Here is a 24,311-nt window from a genome sequence, read left to right on the forward strand (position 1 = left end):
TAGTAGAAAGACCAGAGGACCTGAGCCTGCCTAATGTTGTCATTGCTCACATTAAAGAATAAACATTTCCAAAGAAGCGCAATCTTGAATGCTGGAGATGTCCTCTCAGCCCCAGAGGAAATGGAGTTCCAGCCATTCATAGCCCCTTTAACAGAATTGTTGGATATTTACAGGCACGAGCAAAAGGCAAGAAAGAATCAAGAAAAGAAAGACAAGACTGCAGACTCCGAGGAACAAGACAAGAGCTGGGAGGAGGAGGAGAGACATGCACATAGGTTGGGCTCTCTTCTGAGAAATATAAATATTATAAATCAACTTAGTTGTGTCTTCTTGCTGTCCAGTAAAGCTCAATACTGTTCTGCTAGGGCCCATCCCTCCTGACTTTAATTCTCAGATGGGGGGGGGGGGGGAGACACCCTGATGAGACTGATACAGGGGCTGTAATAGAAAGGCTACCTCTTCCCCATGCAAGGGGTACTCAGTGGCTGTTCAGAATCTGGAACGACAGTGCTAATATATTCTGAGATGCTCAGTATTAAAGCCCTAAGATTCCCATTGAGAAAGCTACGCAAGACAATGTGTTTTGCTAACTAGATCTGAGGTCATCTCAATAAGCCTTAAGCCTGTTTTGTTTAGTTTAGTTTGTACATAATATGTTGAGAAATAGCACAAGATGCTGAGCACATGAGAGTTTTGTGTAGGGTGGAGTGGAAGTGGGGGTGTCTTAGCTAGATCCCTTCTTTTCATTTCATTCTGACCATGCCTTCTTTTTCCAAAAATGACTGACAATCCAACCCAACCCTATGTGATTTTGGCTTTTTGCAATAATACTGAACAAGGCTCAGCTCTCCACAGGACTGACTTCTGCACAGGATCAGTCAAATTTAAAGAACCTTGCTCTGCTTCTGTAACATAAGGTTGGATGTTAAGTACTTTTTTTTTTTTTTTTTTTTTTTTTAAACTGAAAGCGTGAGGTTTTATAAAAATACCAGAAAGGAAGATGCTTGGCAAGTGATAATCCATTGTAACAATATGCTTAGTCCTTGGACAGCATTTTACATTTTCATTGCGCTTTGCAAGCCACACCAAGGGGCACTTCAGCTGCAGGTGCAGAATGCTAATTGAATGTGCCTGTCGTAGCTTGAAGGGGTGCTGGCATTGTTTACTTGCAAGATTGGATCTCAGTGAGAAAGGTCTCTCTCTCACTGGTCATTACAGGTATTATGCAGGACATAGCAAAGCAAGGCGGGGGGCGGGGGGAGAAGTTTCTATTGGGGTGGAGCTGCCTCTTGAATTTGAACAGCCAGATACAAGGGCTTTTAGGAGAACTCAACAGGGAGCTATAGAGCTCAGGGAGGCTTTGAAATAGTGAGACAGTCTATTGCTATCGTGTGCTCTACCTAGCCTTGCTCTTTTGCAACTCAGTATAATTCTTACATATAGGGCAAACAGTACGACTATAACATTGTCAATGCTGTTATATATTCTAGGACAGAGTGATGTAACAGGAAAGCGGTAGGTATCAACCTGCTCACCACCAGACAGCTTATGTTACAAACTAATAAAGATGTTTCAAGAAATAAAAATTCTGTAACATGAACTAGGCGATTAAAGCTCTTTAAAACTTAATAAATGAAGGGAACATTCATATCCATTTCAGCTACACATACACAAAACCATGGCTTTCATAAGTTAGTGCTGTGATTGTCTTTAATATCCCCTCCCCACCCCCACCGGTTAAGTGGTAGGATAGTGCACCAATCCCTGATGCCAGATGGCAAGTTGAAGAGGGGGTGTTATTGTGCCTCAGTAGGTCACAGCTGAGGATGCCAGATTCAGAACAAACTAATGAGAAATAGGGCAGACTTGCCCCAAATTGGTGGTTATTACTAGATATACCAAGCCAGTAATGAAAGTAAATTTGTCTCAAGCCACTAGTTAACAACGAGTCCAAACTGCAGTATCCTTAGGCATCACAGCCCTTGTTTCACCACTCAGACACTGGACTCTGATGAGTGGCTACTGAAAACCAGTTACATTAAACAAAGGGTTCTTCTGATCTCGAAAGATCAGCCACATACCCAGGTCAATATGTAACTCAGATCTTACCCAATGATCACACTTATCAATCCTTTAATATCAAACCTTTAAATATTAATTTTTGAGAAAAGGAGAGAGAGTTAAAACAGTCAAAGAGATCATATACATACAGTAATTGCTAAGATCTTGGATCAGGTTTGAACCAGCGAAGTTACAAACTGCTGGCTTGTAAAGTCTCTGGCAACTTCCAAAAAGATTGGAAGGTCCTCAGTCCATTGGTTGGAATGCTCCTTTTTAGTGCAAGTCCATAGCCCAGAGATCAGAGCAGGAAAGAGGAAAAATGGAGATGCTTCCAAGCGGCAGCGCTGTCAAATCCCGAGTGTAGCCAAGCCCTTATATGACGGACAACTGCAACAAATCTTGTACAATGTAACAGTGATATAAATGTCATGTTTCAACCATACTTCACAGGGGTATAGGGAGGTCCTGATACTGAATTCTCAATGGACTGCAGGAGGGGAGCATGGAATTGTTAAAGCTGCAGGTCCCCCAGTCTACAGTTTGAGAAAAGCAAGCATCACCTGCTGCATGTTCCTCTCCTTTTCCTGCACCTTTCTCCTCTCCACTCTATCTTTCTCCATGCTGTCTGCACGGGTGATCTCCAGGCCCTGGTCTCGTTCTGATGCAGCACTGGCTTGCAGGATCTCCTGGCACCCAGGGTCTTTTCTCCTCCTTCTCTGGTCCAGGAGTTCTGTGGGCATGGAGACGGAGACCCAGAAGGCCACAATGGCAACAGCTGCAGATACAGCACAGAGAGGTACCACTGTCAGTGTGCTCACACTTAGGGTTACCATATTTTGAGTGTCCAAAAAGACACTCCACGGGGCCCCGCCCCTGCCCCCAACCCCACCCCCTCCCCTGCTTCCCACGAACATTTGATTCGCGGGAAGCCTGAAGCAGGCAGCAGGTAAGCTGGGGGGGGGAGGAGGCGCAGCCCAGTCTGGCCCCCCCAACCGAGCAGCTCCCTCCGGCCCCGGCGTTTCCAGCCTGGCTCGGCTCGGGCCCTGGGGTGCTGGCCCCGGGCCAGCCCCCGGCCGAGCACCCCCGGCCCCCGGGCCCAGCACCGCCGGCCCGGCCCCCAGCCCCAGCCCCGCCGGGCCCAGCACCGAAAAGTCGGACATGTCCGGGAAAATCCGGACGTATGGTAACCCTACTCACACTAGAAATTGAAACTTAAGATATCAAACTCAGTCTGCTTGCTCCCAGGGCCGGCTCCAGGCACCAGCTTCTCAAGCAGGTGCTTGGGGTGGCCGCTCCAGAGAGGGGCGGCACATCCAGGTATTCGGCGGCAATTCGGCGGACGGTCCCTCACTCCACCTGGGAGTGAAGGACCTCCCGCCGAATTGCCGCCGCAGATTGAGATCACGACTTTTGTTTGTTTGTTTTGGCTGCTTGGGGCAGCCAAAACCCTTGAGCCAGCCCTGCTTGCTCCCCAAAAGTTGTAAGCACTGCATTCTCACATTGCTTCAGCCCAGCGGCAGTCACAGCACCAGCCGTGGTGAGCATGGCCTGCTAGGGGTTGGGGAAACGAAGGAATTGCTCGATTGCATGATTCTAATAATAGGGCAATGACACAGAGTACTGGCACTGTTTCCACAGGCAGAGGTGATTTTAGCTTCTCTCTCTCTCTCTGGGGAGTAACAGAGGTTCTGAGCACAACTACTGCTGGTGTTCCAATGCTGCCTGAGCCCATACACTGCTAGCCTGTGCACTGCAGTGGTGCCTGCTGATGGTATCACTGAGTGGCATGGAAATGTGTCCTACCACAGAGGAAGAAATAAGGCACCCCATCCCAGAAACCTCCAGCAGAGGATTGCAGAGTACCTGCATGGAAGTTTCATCGAGATCTCTATGGAGGATTCACAGAACACCCTAGTGCACATAAACAAACTGATCCATGTGGCCCCTAACTCTAGAAGGGGAGGAGAAGCAGAGAGCAACTTTACCTCTATTGGTTGTTCCACTACCTCTTCTACCATGAGTAAGAAAGAGTAAATTAAACAGATGTTTCAAATCAAAGTAGCAGGAACAGTGGTGGAAACCCCAACTGCACACTTAGAGGTGCCTTCCTCAGCTGTCAGGACTGGCTGTGCCACAGTGGAGTCAAGAACTTGGCCTGGCTTGCTGGATCCTCCAGTCGCCTGTCCCCCATACTCATCTTCTGCCTCACTGTTCCTGGCAGGGGCCTGACTCAGACTCCTTGGAAGTCTCCACAGTGCTCTTGGAGGTGGGGGTGGAGTCTCCTGCGAGAATGGTTTGCAACTCTTTGTAAAAGCAGCAGGTTTGTGGTTCTCAGACTTTAAGGCCAGAAGGGACCATCGTGATCATCTAGTTTGACCATCACAGCCACAGAACCCTCACCCACCCACTCCTGTAACAGACCCCTAATCACTGGCTGAGTTACTGACATCCTCAAATCATAGTTTAGAAACTTTAAAGTTACAAAGAATCCACCATTTATACTAGTGTAAACCTGCAAGTGAGCTATGCCCCATGCTGCAGAAGGTGGCAAAAAAAACCTAGGGTCTCGGCCAATCTGACCAGGGGGAAAATTCCTTCTAGACCCCAAATATGGTGATCAGTTAGACCCTGAGCATGTGGGCAAGACCTGCCAGCCAAACACTTGGGAAAAAATTCTCTGTAGTAACTCAGAGCCCTCCCCTTCTAGTGTCTCATCACTGGCCTTTGGAGCCATTTGCTGCTAGCAGTCACAGATCAGCTACGTGCCATTGTAGGCAGTCTCATCATACCAACCCCTCCATAAATTTAAATCGTATCTCCCCTCAGCCTTGCACACAGTATTCCAGATGAGGTCTCACCAGTGCCTTGTTTAAAGGTACTAATTTCCCAGTCTCTACTGGAAATACCTCACTCAGTGCATCCCATGACTGCATTAGCCTTCTTCACAGCTGCACTGCATTGGTGGCTCAGTCACCCTATGATCAATCAATACACCCAAACATTTCTCCTCCTCTGTTGCTTCCAACTGATAAAGCCCCAATTTATAAACAAAAATATTCTTGTTAGTCCCTACTAAGTGCATGACCTTGCCCTTTGCACTATTAAATTATCCCATTCCTATTACTCCAGTTTTCAAATCTGAATCTTCTTGTATGATATTCTGGTCCTCCTCCGTATTGGCAATACCTCCCAACTTTGTCATCCACTAACTTTATTAACACCCATTTTTTGTGCCAAGGTCTCAAAAGAAAAATGTTAAATAAGATTGGATACCTGAGGAACTCCACTAGTAACCTCCCTCCAGGCTGACAATACACTTTCCAGTATGTCCTGTTGTAGTCTCCCCATTAACCGGTTCCTTACTCACCTTTCAATTCTCTTATTAATTACCATCTTCTCCAATTTAATTGCCCATGTGGAACTGTATCAAATACCTTACTGAAATCCAGGTAGATTAGACTTACTTCGTTTCCTTGGTCTTATAACTGATTCCCCTCCTCCTCCCCCTTCTCAAAGAAGGACAAGAGGTTGGTCTAACAATCTACTTTTGTAAAACCATGTTGTATTTTTAGCCTATTACTGTTCTCTTTTGCGTCCTTAACTACTTTCTCTTTCAAAATTTGTTCCAAGACCTTGCATACAATTGAAGTCAAGGTAACAGGCTTGTAGTTTCCCCAGATCACTTGTTTTCCACCCTTTCTTAAATATAGGTAGCATAACAGCAATTCTCCGGTCATTGGGGTTCTACCTTAAGTTTACAGATTCATTAAAAATTCTTGCTATTAGGCTTGCAATTTCATGTGCCAGTGCCTTTAACATTCTTGAATGGAGGAGATTATCCAGGACCTTGATTTAGTCCACTGAATTATCTGAGTGACTTCCACCTCAGATGTGGTCCTTTCTACTTCCATATCCTCATTTCCATTAGTCATCCTGCCACTATCCCTAAATTCCTCATTACCCTTATTGAAAACCTGAGAAAGCATTTAACGATAATCTAGGCATGGCCAACACCTAATCTTCACCCCATCCTCAGCAGTCCCATTTTTCTGTTTGTATAGATCCATTGTTGGCCTCCCTTGCCTTCTGGTACACCTGCTGCAGCTCCTTGGCTTTCACGCAGCACTGCTACTGGTCCCTGTTGTAGCCCTTCACCTGCAATCCCCAGTGATCTGCTCATAGAAAAGGAGAGTGATGAGATAAGAAGAGATATAGCCGGGGGGATGGGATTGGACATAAGAAGGAGAGGGGGGATGAACAGTAAGGGGTCCGTAACAAATTGCATAACTAATGGGAGACAGGCTAAACGGCATACATTAGGATGTTTATACACCAATGCGAGAAGCTTAGGTAACAAAATGGAGGAATTGGAGCTCCTGGTCCGAGAAATGAAACCGGATATCGTAGGAATAACTGAAACGTGGTGGAACGGTAGTCATGACTGGAGTACAGGTATGGAAGGGTATGTGCTGTTTAGGAACGACCGGAACAAAGGTAAATGTGTGGGGGGGTGGCATTGTATGTCAATAATGAGGTAAACTGTAAAGAAATAATAACTGATGGAATGGATAAGACGGAGTCCATCTGGGCAATAATCACACAGGGTAAAAGAACTACTAGAGCCTCCCCTGGGATAGTGCTTGGGGTGTGCTATAGACCACCAGGATCTACCCAGGATATGGACAAAACTATTTAATGTGATTAGGGAAGTAAATACTAATAGGAACTGTGTAATTATGGGGGACTTTAACTTCCCAGATATAGATTGGGGAACAAATGCTAGTAGCAATAATAGAGCTCAGATGTTCCTAGATGTGCTTGCTGATCAATTCCTTCATCAAGTAGTAGCTGAACCGACGAGGGGGGAGGCCATTTTGGATTTGGTTTTGGTGAGTAGTGAGGACCTCGTTGAGGAAATGGTTGTAGGGTACAACCTTGGCTCGAGTGATCATGAGCTAATTCGGTTTAAACTAAATGGAAGGATTAACCGAATTAAATCAAAGACTAGGGTTTACAATTTTAAAAAGGCTAATTTTAATAAATTAAGAGGACTGGTAAGGGAAGTGGATTGGGCTAACATATTTATGGATCTAAAGGCAGATGATGTCTGGAATTATTTTAAGTTAAAGCTGCAGGAGCTGTCGGAGGCCTGTATCCCGAGAAAGGGAAAACGGTTAGTAAGCAAGAGATTTAGACCGAGCTGGATGAGCGACCGTCTCAAAGGGGCGATTAGGAAAAAACAAAAAGCATACAAAGAGTGGAAAAGGGGAGGGATCAGTAAGGAAACTTACCTTATTGAGGTCAGAGCATGTAGAGATGGAGTGAGAAAGGCCAAAAGCCGTGTAGAGTTGGACCTTGCGAGGGGAATTAAAACCAATAGCAAGAGGTTTTATAGCCATATAAATAGGAAGAAAACAAAGAAAGAAGAAGTGGGACCGCTGAAGACTATAGCTGGAGTGGTGATTAAGGATAATCTAGGCATGGCACAATATCTAAACGAATATTTTGCATCAGTCTTCAATGAGGCCAATGAAGGGCTTAGGAATATTGGCAGCGTGACAGAGGGGGATACAGGAGGGGGGATTACCGTATCCGAGGTAGAAACCAAACTTGAACACCTTAACAGGATTAAGTCGGGCGGACCAGATGATCTTCATCCAAGAATATTGAAGGAACTAGCGCGAGAAATAGCAGGCCCCTTAGCGATAATTTTTAATGAATCTTTAAACTCGGGGGTGATACCGTTGGACTGGAGAATAGCTAATGTGGTTCCTATTTTCAAGAAAGGGAAAACAAGTGACCCGGGTAACTACACGCCTGTCAGTTTAACATCTGTAGTGTGCAAGGTCCTGGAGAAAATTTTGAAGGAGAAAGTAGTTAAGGACCTTGAGGTCAATGGCAATTGCGACAAATTACAACATGGTTTTACCAAAGGCAGATCGTGCCAAACCAATCTGATCTCCTTCTTTGAGAAAGTAACAGACTTATTAGATAAGGGAAATGCAGTGGACCTAATATACCTCGATTTCAGTAAAGCGTTTGATACGGTACCGCACGAGCAATTATTGGTTAAATTGGAAAAGATGGGGATCGATATGAAAATCCAGAGGTGGATAAGGAACTGGTTAATGGGGAGATTGCAGCGGGTCGTACTGAAAGGTGAACTGTCAGGTTGGAGGGAGGTCACCAGTCGAGTGCCTCAAGGTTCAGTTTTGGGTCTGATTTTATTTAATCTATTTATTACTGACCTCGGAACCAATTGTAGGAGTGGGCTGATAAAGTTTGCGGATGACACAAAGTTGGGAGGTATTGCCAATTCGGAGGAGGATCGGGATATTCTGCAGGGAGACTTGAATGACCTCGTAAACTGGAGTAAGAGAAATAGGATGAAATTTAATAGTGAAAAGTGTAAGGTGATGCATTTAGGGATGACTAACAAGAATTTTAGTTACAAGCTGGGGACGCATCGGTTGGAAGTAACGGAGGAGGAGAAAGACCTCGGAGTCCTGGTAGACCGCTGGATCACTATGAGTCGGCAATGTGACGTAGCAGTGAAAAAAGCCAATGCGGTCTTGGGATGCATTAGGCGAGGTATATCTAGTAGGGATAAGGAGGTCCTGCTTCCGTTGTACAAGGCGCTGGTGAGACCTCATTTGGAGTACTGTGTGCAGTTCTGGTCTCCCATGTTTAAAAAGGATGAACTCAAACTGGAACGGGTACAGAGAAGGGCCACTAGGATGATCAGAGGAATGGAAAACCTGTCGTATGAAAGGAGACTCGAGGAGCTCGGGTTGTTTAGCCTAACCAAAAGAAGGCTGAGGGGGGATATGATTGCTCTCTTCAAATATATCAGAGGAATAAATACCAGGGAGGGAGAGGAATTATTTCAGCTCAGTACTAATGTGGACACGAGAACGAATGGATATAATCTGGCCGTGGGGAAGTTTAGGCTTGAAATTAGATGAAGGTTTCTAACCGTCAGAGGGGTGAAATATTGGAACAGCCTTCCGAGGGAAACGGTGGGGGCGAAGGACTGTCTGGCTTTAAGATTAAGCTAGATAAGTTTATGGAGGGAATGGTTTAATGGGATAACATGATTTTAGTTAAATGAACAGCATGCCATCGCTGGTAAATAGTATCAATGGCCAATGAGGGTCTGGCTGGAGAATCTTGCCTGCATGTTTGGGGTTCTACTGATCGCCAAATTTGGGGTCGGGAAGGAATTTTCCTCCAGGGTAGATTGGCAGAGGCTCTGGAGGTTTTTCGCCTTCCTCTGCAGCATGGGGCGGGGATCGCTAGCTGGAGGATTCTCTGTTACTTGAAGTCTCTAAACCACAGGATTTGGGGACTTCAACAGCAGAGTCAAGGGAAAGGGGTTGGGACGGCTTTGTGGCCTGCATCATGCGGGAGGTCAGACTAGATGATCATAATGGTCCCTTCTGACCTTAAAGTCTATGAGTCTATAGATGTCTATGTTTCTACAGCTGGATCAGAGCTGTGCCAGACCCAGGAGATCCAACACCTCCTGTCTACTCCAGGCAGGAGCACATCTGAAGCATGAAGCGGGCATGCACTCAGCAGCTCTCCATTGTTAGGTGTGCTCGCCAAACCGTGCAACCAGGAAAAGGCATTTCAAAAATTTGCAGGGCTTTTAAGTGGGGGGAGGGAGGGGAGAAAGGGGGCTTCTGGCCCCAGGGCAGCAGAGTTCACAACAGTGAGCAGAGCAATCAGGATAGGGCATTGTAGGACAGCTCTTGGAGGCTAGTAAGAGTTGCTATAAGTAATACAGTGTCTATACTATCACTAAAAAGCAACAGAGGGTCCTGTGGCACCTTTGAGACTAACAGAAGTACTGGGAGCATAAGCTTTCGTGGGTAAGAACCTCACTTCTTCAGATGCAAGTAATGGAAATCTCCAGAGGCAGGTATATATCAGTGTGGAGTTAACGAGGTTAGTTCAATCAGGGAGGGTGAGGTGCTCTGCTAGCAGTTGAGGTGTGAACACCAAGGGAGGAGAAACTGTTTCTGTAGTTGGATAGCCATTCACAGTCTTTGTTTAATCCTGATCTGATGGTGTCAAATTTGCAAATGAACTGGAGCTCAGCAGTTTCTCTTTGGAGTCTGGTCCTGAAGTTTTTTTGCTGTAAGATGGCTACCTTTACATCTGCTATTGTGTGGCCAGGGAGGTTGAAGTGTTCTCCTACAGGTTTTTGTATATTGCCATTCCTGATATCTGACTTGTGTCCATTTATCCTCTTGCGTAGTGACTGTCCAGTTTGGCCAATGTACATAGCAGAGGGGCATTGCTGGCATATGATGGCATATAGAACATTGGTGGACGTGCAGGTGAATGAGCCGGTGATGTTGTAGCTGATCTGGTTAGGTCCAGTGATGGTGTTGCTGGTGTAAATATGTGGGCAGAGTTGGCATCGAGGTTTGTTGCATGGGTTGGTTCCTGAGTTAGAGTTGTTATGGTGCGGTGCGTGGTTGCTGGTGAGAATACGCTTAAGGTTGGCAGGTTGTCTGTGGGCGAGGACTGGCCTGCCTCCCAAGGTCTGTGAAAGTGAGGGATCATTGTCCAGGATGGGTTGTAGATCACTGATGATGCGTTGGAGAGGTTTAAGCTTTTAAGACCCTCTGTTGCTTTTTACAGATTCAGATTAACACGGCTACCCCTCTGATACTATACTATCACTGTGTCGAACTAACTGTATTGATTGTCATTCTACGCCACTTGGGGAGATGGTGTTAAATTGGCATAGCAGGGCACCTACAACAGGAGACAAAAAGTGAAGACACTTCCATAGCCAGGTCAACATAAGCGGCCTTGCATCAACATAAGCTGCCTAGTTGTTTAGTGTAGGCCAGACCTTAGTGTGTTAGCAGCAAAGCCGCTGGGGCTGGGGGCCTGAGAGTGCTTTTCACTCCAGAGCAAAGCCACCATAGACAATCATTCCTCAGCCTCACTACAGGTGAGTGAAGAGGCCCAGGCTGGACTCATGGTTCCTGCCATTGTTCACAGCTGGCCCTGTGGATGTGGAGAGAACTGCAGGGAGGCAATGCTACTGGAGAGAAGAAGAAGAAGAAGAAGAAAAAAAAAAAAGTCAAGGTCTGGGAGGAAGGGAACAGGGAGAAAACAGGAAGGGAGAGAGCTGTAAACACCAGAGCTCCTTGCTCCCCCCTCATGGCTCCCAGTGCCCTGCAGCTCCCCAGCCTTTGAACCATGTGGTATCATCTGGGGTGAGAGCCAGGAAACCATGCAGAGCAAAGCATGTCATAAAGATGTTAAAGAAAATGAACACAAATGTTAACAAATCCTGCCAAAGAACTCCCCAGATAGATGGCTTGGTGCTGCGAGGGCACAGGCCGAGAGCACAAATCAGCAACTTCTGGGGAAAGCCACGTACACGTGATGAGTGATCCAAACCAGGCAGTTCAGAACCTCCCCCTGAGCTGGAAATGGGGCTCTCCTTCACTTCCCACCGTGAACTATTAAAATGCAGCCATTGCTCTATCATTGCATATGAGCACACTGTCTCTGCTCATTGGCCCTGTAGCTTCTGAGAACAAAGAGGGAAGCAGAGTGGATCATGCCAGGCTTTGAAGCTAATCTAAGTTCAGTGAATCACTTCATTTTTCCATTCTTTGGTCCTCAACAACTGTAAAAGGGAATCAATGATACTTGCTTCCCAGCGTTATGAAGATTAGTTAATGTTTTCCTGGCTCTTTGGAGATATGGGCTACATATTACATGGTGAAGTATTTAATGCTGTAAGTTACTGATAGAAGAATGAGAAGATCTATGTGTGCATCAAGATCTTGTTTTAGGAACAAATTGCAAGTCCCTTTTTATAAAAGGGTGTTGATCATGTGCTGAGGTGCTATTAGAAAGAAATAAACCATGAAGAAATCAACCCTCCCCCCCCCCCCAAAAAAATCAAGTGAAAAAAATGAGCAGCTGCAGGGCTGGATTTACACCTACATGCCCCTAGGCACAGCATCTCCAGCGCCCCCTCTGCCTACAGCTGACCTTTGTGTTTTCTGTAAAAAAATGAAACTTTTAACTCATTTTTAACTTTTAGGTGCCTCCAAAACACTGGTGCCCTTAGGCATGTGCTTATGTCTAATTGGAAATCTGGCCCTGAGGAGCATGATGTATTCAGGAAGCAGTTGTTATTGCAAGAATCCTTGTCACATTTTTCCATACATAAAAAAAGTGAGCAGATATAAGGTATTTGAGATCATGAGACCAAAACAAGAACAAAAGTCAAGTCACCATGAGAGTGGGTGGAGTGTATCCCTGGCTGTCTGAACACAGAATGGCTGCATGTCTCTGAAGACAAGAGTCCTTTCAGACTTAAAGACGTATTGCACAGAAAAAACATGCAACAGTTACAAGCAATCTAGCTTCTGCCTTTTCTCCAAGACTTAAAACAACACCAGAGCTTCTACCATCCTCTTGAATATATCAGCTCATTTATCCATCCACAGTTGATGTCAAAGCCAAGAACCTAAGTCACTGCAGACTCTTACTGGCAGACCCCAGCTTGACCTTCATATCTACATTCCCCCAATCAAAAGAAGCAGTTGTTGAATGTGATTAGGCCCATACTGAGTTGCACAGTGATCAATGTTAATGTTCAGACATTCAAGCAATATAAATGTAGATCCAAAGCCCCTGGGCATCAATGGGATCTTTTCCTAATTGTACTTCTTGTCCACCCTGATCCAGAGACAGTATAGATTCATAGAACTTGGGGCCAGATGGGACCATTCTGATAATCTAGTCGGAGTTCCTTTATAACCTAGGCCAGGGAACTTCACTCACCTACAGCATGTCTTTTAGAAAAGACATGCCATATTGATTTTGTCTCCCAGTGCTGGAGACTTTACCATGTCCCTAGACAACTGTTACAATGGTTGATAACCACATCAGAAAACCGCACACTGAATCCAGTGCAACCACTAAAGTGAAAATAGGGAGTTGAAACATACCAGACAGGATGCGATAACCGTATGACTGTCTCAATAGTTACTTGGGGAACATGGGGCTTTGGCAGATGAAATGGGGAGGCTATTGAAAGGCTGATTTACTAAAAATACGGAAATGGTTCTGACAGATGAGAGACAGAGATGTTGCTAGAGTTTCTGGTAGGAGCTGCATCAGTCACCACATTGCCTGGAAAATATAGCACAGGAAACGGGCTGGCTTCACATTTAGAGACCCTGTCTGAACCGCTTTGCATATAACAAGGATTTGTAGGGAACAAAGAAATCCCTTCCCTTTACCCACCAACATTTGCTAACTTCCCAAGCAGGGAAATAAATCCCTCCTTCCTAGATATTTCTGTGAGCACCATTATCCTTTGCTTGCTATATTTGCAATTCAGGACAGTGAAATATAATGGGACCAAGATATGAGATTAGAAACAAGGAGATTCCCCTTGGAGAAATGCAGCTAATACAACTGGGGGAGCAGGAATAACTATAATACACATACTCAATGGGAAGAGGAAATCTGGGAAGTTGGTCTTTTGCTGAGGGTGACTGAACAGATACAGGAATTTTCCATTTGTTATGGAACCAAAAGGACAATCAAGAGCCGTTACCTAAAGGTGTCATGGAGGAGAGACCTGGGTGAGTTTTTTTTGTTCTAAACTAAAAATAGCCGTTTTCCAACAGTGAAATGAAATTTTCCACAACTTTTGAAAAAGGTTACCAGTTTTTCTACAAAAATCACCAGTTTTGCATTGTCTGGATTTTCAATAAGATGAAAATTTCCATGACAGAACTTTAAGGATTTTTTAAAAATTTGTCATTTCTTTTGAAGTTTTAATGGAAAAATTCTTACCACTTTCCAACCAGCTGCGGGATCTGTGTAGTTCTCATTCAGCTGTGCTAGAAGCTAGGTTACCAGAAAGGTATTGGCAGCCCAATGTAAATTATTCTGGGAGGCTAGAGGGGCTGATTCATGGAGAAATTCTGAGGGCTAGAGCCTACACTCAATGAAGTCTATGACAAAGCTCTCATTGACTTAATTGAGCAGGACCAGGGCCTAAAGAAGAAAGAACAGGTGCGAAACTTAGCTGGCAGTACTAAAAGGGATGGGAACAGGATGCCACTTCACAAACATGGCGCACACATGTTGAGAGACTGCTGTGCAGCCACAGTATAATTTTAAGTAGTCAGAAATCAGGAGGAACAAATACCACCATTCCCAGGAGTTGTTTAAATGCCCCAAAAGTAACTGAAAAATCATGAGACTATTTTATCCATTGTGAAAGCCCCTCCTCCATTTTCAGAGTCCTTGCCATATAACTTTGCAGTGAAGGAGCTTTCGGTACAAGTCAAAATACACCTTAAAGGGAACAGTGATTGCAACCTTCCCTTTGGAGTTGGATTTAATTGAGCAACACTAGTGCTAGTGTTGCTCAATAAGTCCATTATTTCTCTCCCCCACCCCATGAAAATTTCATTTCTTTGTCATGGGAAAATTTCAAACCAAAATGAACAGTTTTCTTTAGAAATAACCTATCCAAAACGGACATTTCCCCCCATTTAAAGAAACACAAACCAACACTTGACAAAAACCTCATTTTACAGCAGGGAATTTTTTCCCACCAGTCCCTCTCTCCAGGGCCGGTACAAGGATATTTTGCGCCCTAGGCGAAACTTCCACCTTGCGCCCCCCGGCACATCAGTTCATTGAGGGGCAAATTCCAACGAGCCTTTATAGACCCCAGGGGCCAGCCACGCCCAGGGGCTGCTCCCCAGACCAGGTTACCCCCTCCCCGCCCCCTGAACTCCCCTGCAGGGTGCACAGCCCCTCCATGAGCCCACCCCGGAGGTCCCCCTGAGTCCACTCACTGGCTTTGCTGGGCTTGGGCCGCTGTAGCAGTTCAGAAGGGAGGAGCCGCCTTCTGGAGGCACCAGATAAGGTGACCAGATGTCCCAATTTTATAGGGACAGTCCCGATTTTTGGGTCTTTTTCTTATATAGGGTCCTATTACCCCCCACTCCCTGTCCCGATTTTTCACACTTGCTGTCTGGTCACCCTAGCACGAGAAAGCGGCACAGGGGGGCAGCAGCCCTGCAAAAGTGGTGGCATGGCTAGCAGGGAGCAGCTGCGCCCCCCGCCCTTCCTGCCCAGACTGCGGCCGGCCCCCCCCCCCGGGGACTCCTAAAGGCTGCAGCGGATGCAGGCCCCACATGCGCCCCCCGGCTGCCCCCCTCGCCATGCTCGGGCTCTGCGGCTCCCGGGCACGTGAGCCGCCTCCCGGGCGCAGGGCCCTGAGCCTGCTCTGGAAGGGGCAGTGGTGGTTCACACGCCCAGGAGCCACAGAACCCGAGCTCGGTGAGGGGTAAGCTGGGAGGTGCGCCTGGCTGGGCTGCAACGCACCTGGCACCTCCCCCCTAGGGGCTCCTGCAGTGATGCATGTAGGTGGCAGCTCCCGTGTGCGTCCCGGCTCCCCCCTGCCATGCTCGGGCTCTGCAGCTCCCAGGAGTATGAGCCTCCACTGCCGCTGCCCCTCCCAGAGTAGGCTCAGGGCCCTGCACCCCGGTAGCTCACATGCCTGGGAGCCGTAGAGCCTGAGCACGGCAAGGGGGGCATATGGGGGCCACTGACCACATGCAACTGCTGCAGCCTACAGGAGCCCGGGGGCCACAGCCTAGGCAGGAGGGCAGGGGGTGCGGCTGCTCCGCGCTAGCGGTGATGCCGCCTTTGCAGGGCTGCTGCCCCCTGTGCCACACCGGCTCCCCCATGGTTGGGGCTCGCTACCCCCGCAAGCTGATGCTCTGGCTCTCCGGTGCCTCCGGAAGGCGGCTCCTCCCTGCTGAGCCAGGGCACCGCTTTTTTAGGGTTACCATATTTCAACAATCAAAAAAAATAAGATGGGGGGGAGCCCCACCCACATCCAGTCCCTTCCACTTCCTACCCTCCTCAGAACATCCAACCCCCCCCCACCCGCTCCTTGTTCCCTTGCTGCCCCCTCTGGGGACCCCTGCCCCCCAGGATCCCATCCCCTGCTCCTTGTCCCTTGACTGTCCCCTCCTGAGACCCCCCCACCCTATCTGCCCCCCCTAGGATCCTACCCCCTACCTGTCCCCTGGCTGCCCCAACCATTATCCACACCCCCACCCCTAGACAGACCTCCGGGACTCCCACGCCCCATCCAGCCACTCCCTGCCCCCTGAGACACCCCCCCAGAATTCCTGATCCATCCAACCCTCCCCCCACCCCTTGACAGCCCCCCCGGGACTCCTTACCACCATGCTGCTCCAGCCGCTGGCTCCACATGGAGCCAAAACAAACAGCCAATCCTTTAGTAAGGAAAAAGCTAAACCTGTATTAATATAAAAAAAAAAAAAAGGAAGTATGTTACTGGAAGGTTAAAATGTATCACATACATTAGTTGATTTCAGAATGCATAGATCACAGTAACAGCAGCAACTTTAATCTGTCCGTTTGTAATAAGTCTCTGATCACCCAAAAGTCTGGGGTCCTCACTCTATTGTTCAAAGCCTCTGTTTGCTAGAAGTTGGAGTCCAAAGATGTGGAGCAGGAAAGAGGCAAGGGGATGATGGTCACAGTCTCCAATGTATAACCACCACCACCAGTCCATGTGCATGGAAAGTTCTCTCTCAAGCATGGAGTCAGGGATCATGGTCCTGCTTTGAGCAGGGGGTTGGACTAGATGACCTCTTGAGGTCCCTTCCAACTCTGATATTCTATGATTCTATGAGCCGAGTCACTGGGCTCCCATTGTCCATATGCTCTCAGAGGCATCCTTGGGAGAGGCCCATTGGAAGAGCTGATTCTCCTGAATGGCCCCATCAACCATGGCTGCTCATGAAGTCCTAGCCTTGATGTAAATCTATCTTGCAGGTGTTACCCAGGAATACAACATGTTTGAGATACAAACACCTACCAAAGACTCATAACATCACATATAGGGAGACCATACGTCCAGTTTTGGCCAGGACAGTCTGTTTTTTTAAGCCCTGCCCATCACAATTTTTTTTTTTTTTTTGGCAAAAGTGGGCATTTGTCCCATTTGCTCTTGACAACTTGATCAGTTGGAGCAGGAACGTGCAGGGGAGGGGGAGCAGCAACAGCAACACCAGGCCCAACCTTGTGGGGGAGGCGGGGGAGCGTAGGCAGAGCTCAGACCAGCCCCACACAGGAAGGAGAGGCTCACGTGAGCAGCGACACCAACCCCAGCCTCATGATGGGGGGAAGGGGGGGGGAGACAGGGCTTGGGCTAACCCCACTTGGTGTCCAGTTTTCATCTACAATGATAATGCATGCACATAAACAAGATAACATTGTTCAACAAATCACAACTTTTCCAATGATACTTTGTATAAGATTTCACAATCGTGCAACAATGGTGATATCTTAGAATAAAACAGTCATCTTTCTTTTTATGCAGTATCATAGGCTGATGTACCAAATGCCAGTTAACACCATCTATAGAATCACCAGGACTTGTGTCACCTGCAATTACCTGGGCCAGCTCCTACCCAAGTACTGTCCAGATTTGTCTATTTAACATTTTAAAATTAACAAGCACAGTTGAAAGTGTAATACACCTCTAACACACTACACTGTATTGTATGTCCATTTATACATGGCAGTTCTATGCAAATACGCACAGCCACTCCTTTCATATTTATGGTAAAACAAAGTTTAAGAGCAAGGCTTTACAATGGAAATTGAGTCATATTTAAATTTCCGCAACTGATTTCCTAGTAGAGCCAGGGCCAGCTCTAGGCACCAGCCGACCAAGCACGTGCTTGGGGTGGCACTTCAGAAGGGGTGGCCAATGTTGGGGTGGCGGGGGGTGCTCGAGGGTTTTTTTTTGTTTGTTTGTTTTTGTTTCAGCCGGGCAGCAGGGGGGGGGGGGCGGGGGCTTTGGCGGCATGGTGCTGGCGGGGGTTTGGCCAGTGCTTTGGGGGGGGCGGGGGTTTGGGCGGCCCGGCGCAGCGCTCTGGGGGGCGGGGGTTTGGGCGGCCCGGCGCAGCGCGGCGCTGGGGGCGGGCGCACGGGGGTTTTGGCGGCGCAGTGCTGGGGGCGTGTTTGGCGGCCTGGCGCAGCACTGGGGGAGGGGTGGGGGGGGGGGTCGGCGGCACGGCACTGTGAGGGCGGCGTTACGGCGGGGCGGCGCACTTCTTGCCTAGGGCAGCAAAAAAAGTTAAAGCCGGCCCTGAGTAGAGCATCTGGGCCTTTGTGCTAAAGTTTTCCAGTGAAGTGCTATCCTTTTGGGTTCAATCCTGCTTTGGAAGGATGAACTAACCACAATTCAGACATCTTCAGATCTTTGGATTTCTCCCAAGTCATGTCCAAGCCTATTAGTCATAACTAGATATCCATCTTTCCTGCAGAGCTCTGGAGGCATTCCAGGCTGCCCCAGACTGTTTGCTAGATTCTGCTATTCTCTCAGATCTATCTTTGTGTGTATATTGTGTGTCACCATCAGTAAGTTACATCCACTGAACATTTGGGAAGAACAAACCACAAATAAATTCACAGAAGAACCGTAACCGAGAAGTGTTGCAAAGAGACATCACACAAGTGGACTTGATTTCCAGCCCATATTTATAAATTATGTAAACAGATTCAGACAGAAAAAAAATCAAGCAAAAGATCAAGAAAGTCATCTGAAACAAGGCTCTGCACTTGGAAGCTGAGCCCTAGAAAGCAGTAATGCTGCAAACTAAGGGTGCCTGTGACCAGCAAAGTGTGTCTCAGCATGGGACCAGTGGGAGCCGCTAGGGTCTCTGCATTTTGGAGAATCTGGCCCACAGAGATTATTGTAACCCTTCTGCCCATCTAAGTTGGCAGCAACAAGGGCCGGGTTCTGTATCTAGGGGTTCCATTTCAATAACGCAATGCAAAACCGGCTCGAGCCCCCACCCAGTGACCTGGGACAATTACATACCACCCCCTGGGTGCCTCTAAGAGGCAATACTTCCCCTCTCGCAAGCACGGAGTCTGAGTGTAACAGAAAATGTTTACTAACATGAGGTAAACGACATCAGCATTAAATTGGAAAAACACCACAAACAGGATTCATAACACAAACCATGAGCAAAAACCCACCCCAGCAAATTGGGCTGTGTCCTTTCCCTTTGGTTCTTGAATCCAGCAACCCAAAAATCACCCAGAGTCCCCAAAGTCCAACACCCCCAAAGTCTCTTGGGTCCAGCAACCACCCAAAGTCCAACAGACCCCAAAGTCTCTGTCCCTGGTCAGTGCAGCCCCAGAGTACAAAGGGTGGGGCATGCAGGGTGTTATGGGGCACCTTACGTGATCCGAGGCCGGCTGGCCATCTCTCTGTGGGGTTCCGCCACAGCCTTCACCACGAGCCAGTCCACTTCCTGCCGTCCCCCTGCTCTACAAGCTGCTCTGCTGCGCTCCGCTCACCAACCTGTGAGCCGCTCCAGCCGTCCCCGCAAACAGCTACGCTTGCCGTTCCTTGGGCCGATCCAACCGGCCCTGCAAGGCTCCGCACCGCTCGCTGCTCCTCCAGTTGTCCCCACAAATTGCTCCTCCAGCTGCTTAGCAATATAGCTTCAGGCTCCCCCACTAGTTAACACAGCCTCAGTGATCTCAGCTCTTAATAACTTTAGCTCTTTTGTGATTTCAGCTCTTAGGAATGTCAGCTCATAGTAGGGGAGCCCCAGTGCTAGTGCACTATTGGCGCAAAGTGAATTCAGCTCAGCAGCCTGTAACTAGACTCCTAATGGAATCAAAATTGGTGTTTCAAACCCTCAGAGGGGGCCCATATCACCAGGTACAAATACCTGTCCCCATCCTCTCTCAATTCACTGGGTTTTGTAACCCATGCCCCTTGTCAAGCAAGTGCTACTTAGGTAATGGTGAAGGACTCACTCAGTCCTTCTGTCATACAACAGTTCCACTGGCCTTGATTCACAGAATCAGGGTAACAAAACTTTATTCTTCCTACCCCAATAACAGAGAAAACTGGGGATCCCACACCAGCCAAAGTAACCACTTTGAGTTGCTGTTTCATGCCAGGCAAGTGGGTGTGCCTATGCAAACAAGATCAGCCCCTGGAGTTCTTTTCCACACTCGCCATAATTCACCACCAGATGTCAGGGTAGAGCTCATCCTGACTCTGCTTACATTATTATAGAAACAAACATCAACCTGTCTCCAAATGAGGGGAGAACCAGAAAGCTCAGCAGCCTGCCCTAAGTGCAGAGAAAAAATGGCCGAATGATAGGTCTCATCTGAAGGACTGCCACAGATATGTATGCTGATTGTGATACGGTGGGTAGAGTGATCCACACTACTAATGGACACGGTTACCCCCGTAGGGTAGCTCCGGCAGCTGTCCACCCCGGCCGCAGCCTCAGCTCACTTCCCCCTCCTCCCCTGAACACTCCGCCCCCCCTTCTCCTCCCCCCCCCCGCTTCCCGCGAATCAGATGTTTGCGGGAAGCCTGAAACAAGCAGCAGGCAGGTAAGCTGGGGCAGCACGGCCCGGCACGGCTCCAGCTGAGCGGCTCCTTCCAGCCCAGCCCCCTGGCCCTGGCCTGGCCCCCGCCGAGCACCGCAGCCTGGTCCGGGCCCCGGGCGCTGGCCCCAGTCCCGGCCGAGCGGCTCCGGTCCCGGTTCCCGCGACCCTGGCCGAGTGGCTCCAGGCAGCGCGGTAAGGGAGCAGGGAGGGGGTGTTGGAAGAGGGCAGGGGAGTTCGGGGGATTGTGGGGGGGTGGATAGGGGTCGGGGCGGTCAGAGGGCAGGGAACAGGGGGATTGAATGGGGGCAAGGGTGCCGGGGGGCAGTCAGGAAGGAGCAGGGGTTGGATGGGGCAGTGGGGGGCAGTCAAGGACAGTCGGAGACAGAGAGAAGGGGTGGTTGGATGGGGCAAGGGTCCCGGGGGGTCCTCAAGGAACATGGGGGGTTGGATGGGGCAGGAGTCTGGCAGGGGGGCACGACCCCCTCGTGGGGTGAGGAGGAGGGAACCTGTTAATATTTTGGCAGCTCATCACTGCCAAGGACAGCAACTGTGAGTGGGGTACAGAGAAGGGACAGGCACGTTAAAAGTACTTTTGAGTTGCTGGACTTAAGACCCTGAAGGCAAAAGGACACTGCTCAACTTACTTGGGGGTGGGTCTTTTGCTCACGGTTTGTGTTTATGAACTCTAGTAGCGGTGTTTTCCCAAATTAATGCTGAGTTACTTCCCTCCTTTTAATAAAATTTTTTGCTACACTCAGACTCTGCTTGTGAGAGGAGAAGTATTGCCTCTTAGAGGTGCCCAGGGCCTGGTGTGTAATTGTCCGAGGTCACTGGGTGGGGGCTCAAGCTGGTTGTGTTGTATTGTTGAAAAGGATCCCCTAGATACTGAACCCAGCCCTTGTTCTGCTGGCTCCACCTGGCAGAAGGGTTACATTAGCAAGTACAAGATCCGACCCCATGGCACAACAAACAGCGCCTGCTCTCCCAGCAAGCTCCAGACCAGGCCTGACCACACAGCATAGTAATCAGGGCCCCACCCTCCTGCAGAAATGCACAGACAAAACCCCACAGGGTGGAAACCAGGGAACCCCCAGCAGCAACCCCTGGGAGCAGCAAACAATACCCACCTCTGCACCAAAGCCACCACCTGAGCAGTATCCATGGGGAATAACCAGCACACACTCTCCCCAAAGGAGCCTTCAGACTAGACTGCTCACCTCTTCACTTGCAACACCCAAGTCAGGCACCATGGCAAATAGGCCTTGCCTTGAGCAGTCCTAGGTCACACCCCACAGTACAGCAACCATGGCTCCCCTGCCCCACAACAGCAACCCTCACACCAGACCCAAGGGCACGGCACACAAGCCTGTATACCTGGCAGCAACACCTGAACAAGACCCCACAGGGCAGCAACCAGAAAACCTCCCCACCCCTCCCAGCAACAACCCCTAGACATGTGAGGGTGACAACCAGAGAACCCCCCTTCCCCAGCAGCAAACCCCAGACCATATGATGGAGTAACATCAGTACCCCCCATCCTCACCTACAGCAACAAACCCAAAGCCCTACAGGACAGCAACCAGAGACACACCTCAGCAACAACCCCTAGACCCCACCAGACCCCACAGGGCAGAAACAAGAGCCCCCCCCAGCCCAAATGGTGGAACAATTAAAGAATCCCACCCCCCCACCCCCTCCAGAAGCAACCCCTAGACTAGACCCTATGATATGGTAACAGGGTTGCCTTGCAGCACTAGGCCCCACAAGAGACCCCACAGCAAAGAAAACTGCCCACCTGCAACACCCAGATGCATCCCCATGGGCAGCAGACAGAGGGAACCCCCCCCCACACACAATCATGCAGGACCCCAGAAGTTGGCAACCAGGTCCCCTTGCAGCAGAAACCCCCACACAGGGCAGCACCCAGAAGAAAAAAATGCCCATTGCCCATATCCCCCAGCCACAACCAACCCCACTCCAGATGGCATAGGGCAGCAGAACCATCCCCCTGCCAATAGCATCCCCCAGACGAGCAGCCAGAGTAGCCCATGCCACCCACCAGTATCAACCCCCAGACCCCCCAGGACAGCAACCAGAGAGAACATTCCCCCCCCCCCAGCAGCAAGCACCAGACTACATGATGGAGCAACTTCAGAACACCCCCGCCGCACAACAAGCCCCAGACCCCACAGGGCAGCAACCAGAGAACCCCCCTCCCCAACAACTACCCCTGGATCCTACAGGTAAGCAAAAAGAGTACCCTCTCCCTGCCCACAGCAGCAACCCCCTGACGCCAACAGCAACCAGAGACACCCGCCCCCCCCAAGCCCACACAGTGAAGCAGCTACAGATTCCCTCCCCCCACGCAGCAACAGGCCTCAGACTCCACAGGGCAGCAACCAAAGAGACCCCCCCCCACCCAGCAGCAATCACCAGACCCCCACAGTACAGCAACCAAAGAGACCTGCCCCCCAAGCCCAGACCAGACCCCATGGTACAGCAACCCATCACCACAATAGCAACCCCCAGATGACAACCAGAACACACACACCCATCACAAAAACTAACACCAGACCCCATGGCACTGCAAAATGACAATTTCCCCCCAGGGCAACAACCAGGTTTTTTTTAAATTAATGGAGATATCCTATCTCCTAGAACTGGAAGGGACCTTAAAAGGTCATTGAGTCCAGCCCCCAGCCTTCACTAGCAGGACCAAATACTGATTTTGCTCCAGATCCCTAAGTGGCCCCTCAAGGATTGAGCTCACAATCCTGGGTTTAGCAGGGCAATGCTCAACCCAGTGAGCTATCCCTCCCGCCCTTCCATAACATAAGAACGGCCGTACCGGGTCAGACCAAAGGTCCATCTAGCCCAGTATCCTGTCTACCGACAGTGGCCAATACCAAGTGCCCCAAAGGGAGTGAACAGAACAGGTAATGATCAAGTGATCTCTCTCCTGCCATCCATCTCCATCCTCTGACAGACAGAGGCTAGGGACACCATTCCTTACCCATCCTGGCTAATAGCCATTAATGGACCTAACCACCATGAATTTATCCAGTTCTCTTTTAAACTGTTATAGTCCTAGCCTTCACAACCTCCTCAGGTAAGGAGTTCCACAAGTTGACTGTGTGCTGCGTGAAGAAGAACTTCCTTTTATTTGTTTTAAACCTGCTGTCTATTAATTTCATTTAGTGACCCCTAGTTCTTGTATTATGGGAATAAGTAAATAACTTTTCCTTATCCACTTTCTCCACATCATCCGCCCTTAGTCTCCTCTTTTCTAAGCTGAAGAGTCCTAGCCTCTTTAATCTCTCCTCATATGGGACCCCTTCCAAACCCCTAATCATTTTAGTTGCCCTTCTGCGAACCTTTTCTAGTGCCAGTATATCTATTTTGAGATGAGGAGACCACATCTGTACACAGTATTCAAGATGTGGGCGTACCATTGATTTATATAAGGGCAATAATATATTCTCAGTCTTATTCTCAATCCCCTTTTAATGATTCCTAACATCCTGTTTGCTTTTTTGACCGCCTCTGCACACTGCGTGGACATCTTCAGAGAACTATCCACGATGACTCCAAGATCTTTTTCTTGATTTGTTGTAGCTAAATTAGCCCCCCATGATATTGTTTGTATAGTTGGGGTTATTTTTTCCAATGTGCATTACTTTACATTCCACCCCACCCCCCAGCAGCAACCCCAGACCACACAAAATCAGGGGGTGGTGACCAGGAAAAAAAAAAAAAAAACACCT

General features: G+C 48.7%; 1 long non-coding RNA gene across 1 annotated transcript in view; it reads right to left on the reverse strand.

Moving 5' to 3' along the window:
- Nucleotides 1-2,118: 2,118 nt before the first annotated feature.
- Nucleotides 2,119-24,311, reverse strand: part of LOC135972698 (uncharacterized) — a 38,665-nt gene continuing 16,472 nt past the window's right edge. The window contains exon 2 of the long non-coding RNA XR_010589178.1: nucleotides 2,119-2,836. This is a non-coding gene — a long non-coding RNA (uncharacterized LOC135972698). The remainder of the gene's footprint in view (nucleotides 2,837-24,311) is intronic.

Source organism: Chrysemys picta, chromosome 7, assembly GCF_011386835.1.
Source record: "Chrysemys picta bellii isolate R12L10 chromosome 7, ASM1138683v2, whole genome shotgun sequence".
NCBI lineage: Eukaryota > Metazoa > Chordata > Testudines > Emydidae > Chrysemys > Chrysemys picta.